Raw genomic sequence first — 2898 nt, 5'->3', positions numbered from 1 at the left:
AAGAAAGAAAGAAAGAAAGAAAGAAAGAAAGAAAGAAAGAAAGAAAGGGAGAGAGAGAGAGAGAAAGAAAGAAAGAAAGAAAGAAAGAAAGAAAGAAAGAAAGAAAGAAAGGAAATTTTCCTACCAACTCCTAGGTTGACATCAATTCTATGAAAATTATGAGATGGGGGATGAAGACGGGATGAAGTGGCGAAAGCTTGATAGAAGGTTTAGGAGGAGGAAGAATCTACCTCCATGATCTCCCTTCTGAAAAGTTTGTTTTGAGAATCCCTAGAACACAGAGGAGCATAAGGGGATTGTTGTGGTGGGAACACAGTGTGCAAACTGAGTGCTTGGGCTGCACAGCTGAGATTGGCTCCCTCAAGTTACTCTTGCTGTTGGTATCCTTTTGTACGAGGGTCCTCAGCATTTCCTAGAACGTGGATTCTAATCCAGAGCCAATGACACTCTGTTCTTCCTCTGTAGAGAATCAAAACAATGCTAGCCTTTGGGTCCTGTCTTACTTAGGATTTCCATTGCTGAGCAGAGACAATATGACCAAGGTAACTCTTATAAAGGACAACATTTCATTGGGGCTGGCTTATAGTTTCAGAGATCCAGTCCATTGTCATCATGGTGGGAAGCATGGCAGCCTCCAGGCAGACATGGTGCTGGAGAAGGAGCTAAGAGTACTAAATCCTGGTCTGAAGGCAGCCAGGAGAAGACTGGCTCTTCTGCCATGGGTGGAGCATATGACCTTAAAGCCCACCCCTATAATGACACACTTCCTACACAAGGCCACACCTATTTTAACAAGGACACACCTCCTAATAATGTCATGTGGGCCAAGCACTCAAACACATGAGTTTATGGTTGCCAAACCTATTAAAACCACTACAGGTTCTATCATCTAGAAAAAAATACACCAAGGAACACAAAGATGAAAACTTTGAATAGGGCCTGAGGATGTAGACTCAGTAGGATAACTTATCTAGTATGCAGGAGGCCTGAGCAAAAAAAAAAAAAAAAAAAAAAAAAAAAAATAGGCATGGTGGTTTGTGCTTGTAATTTCAGCACTGGGGAGGCAGAGGCAGGAGGATAAGAGGTTTGAAGTCATCTTTAGCTAGGTAGAAATTTCAAGGCCGATTACAATGGTATAAAAGCAAAAAGAAGGAAGAGGAGGAAGAGGAGGAGGAGGAGAAAAAGGAGGAGGAGGAGAAAGAGGAGGAGGAGGAGAAAGAGGAGGAGGAGGAGAAAGAGGAGGAGGAAGAGGAGGAGGAGGAGAAAGAGGAGGAGGAGAAAGAGGAGGAGGAGAAAGAGGAGGAGGAGGAGGAAGAAGAGGAGGAGGAGGAGGAGAAATTCAAGGCCAGTCTGGGATACATAATGCCCTGTCTCCAAAACAAAACTAAAGAAAGCAAAATAACAGAAATTTAAAATAAAGTCTAAGTGCAAATGCACAGAGTAGAAAGTCTATCTTCTGTAGTAATTAGTAGAAATGGAGTGAGGTAAGATTCGAGTTTCCTGCTAACTAGGGAAATTTTCAGAGAAACAATGAGAATAACATTGACGGAGTAAAGAGAGAAGAGGGGGAGGGGAGAAGGAGGAACCTCTGTCCATTGACTAAGTAGAGTATAAATGTGTCAGTTTGTTAACCAGCAGAAAGGTAGACTTTATTGATGGTCATGACCGTAGATCTAAAGTGAATGAATGAATAAATGAATGAATTAGTAGAGTCAGGACAAACAGAATGTTGATAGAATGAATTGATACTACAGATGGTCAGTAAGTGGAATACTGCAGTAATTTGTCACAGAAGTTGTCATGCTCTCTCTATATACCTGTGTGTGGTGGTTTGAATATGCTTGGCCCATGCAAAGTGGCACTATTAGGAGGTGTGGCCTTGTTGGAGGAAGTGTGTTACTGTGTAGGCAGGCTCTGAGGTCTCTTAGTGCTCAAGCCCCACCCAGTGCAGAAGACAGCTTTCTCCTGGTTCCTGCAGAAGACAGTCTCCTTCAAATCAAAATGTAGAACTGTTGACTCCTTCGACACCATGTCTGCCTGCAGGCTGTCATGCTTCCTGCCATGATGATAATGGACTGAACCTCTGAAACTGTAATTCAGCCCCAATGAAAAAGTTTCTATTATAAGAATTCATTCCTTGAATATGGTGTCTTTTCATAGCAATGAAACCCTAAGTAAGACAATGTGGATACATAAATCAAACAGTTAAAAACATTGTCTAATATGTAGCATAAAAATAAAACACCTTGAAAGCAAAGCACACAATGAGTTAGATGATGTTTCAAAAGTGAAAGTGTAGTGCATTAATAAAATATATTTTCTATTGGTAAAAATTATTAATTTTTGAATGCAGGCAATAAGCAACATAATGTTTTAAAATCTTGATTTAATGACTCTTGAAATAACAACTTCATGAATAGGTCCATAAGCAGTTTACTTTGGTATCTGGTTGTTTCTTCTTTTAAATGACAGAGTAGGAAGACAGAAACCTCATTGAAGAAGTACACCATTGATTGAGTCCACAGAATCTCACAGACCTCAGTGGAAAACACTTTGGGGAAAACTCAGCTAACAAATGGCTTTTCCTCTCTTGTCCTTGGTTGTTCTTAAAAGCCAATCACTGTGTGTTGCTTCCTTTGGAATTTTAATGAATAAGTTAAAATCCATGGAAAATCTTTGTTTTAAAACTTTTCCAGCTAGATCACAAAATGTATATCCTAATTTGTGTTAACCCCATAAGCAGAACTGTGTTTAGCAAGTTTTAAGTCTGGTACATAAACAAAGTTGAAATAGCAAGGAAATCTGTAGGCTAAATATTACTGTTGCATGATGGCTTATCACCTGTCTTTCCTTGTTTCTTTGTTTCTCTCTCTCTCTCTCTCTCTCTCTCTCTCTCTC

General features: G+C 40.0%; 1 protein-coding gene across 2 annotated transcripts in view; it reads left to right on the top strand.

Moving 5' to 3' along the window:
• Phactr2 (phosphatase and actin regulator 2) overlaps window positions 1-2898 on the top strand; it is a 263614-nt gene that overhangs the window by 66601 nt on the left and 194115 nt on the right. The gene's annotated exons all lie outside the window — the stretch shown is intronic.

The sequence above is a fragment of the Grammomys surdaster genome, unplaced genomic scaffold, assembly GCF_004785775.1.
Source record: "Grammomys surdaster isolate TR1022 unplaced genomic scaffold, NIH_TR_1.0 348, whole genome shotgun sequence".
NCBI classification, from domain to species: domain Eukaryota; kingdom Metazoa; phylum Chordata; class Mammalia; order Rodentia; family Muridae; genus Grammomys; species Grammomys surdaster.
The sequence above is the reverse complement of the archived record's forward strand: the minus strand, read 5'-3'. Positions and strand labels throughout refer to the sequence as shown.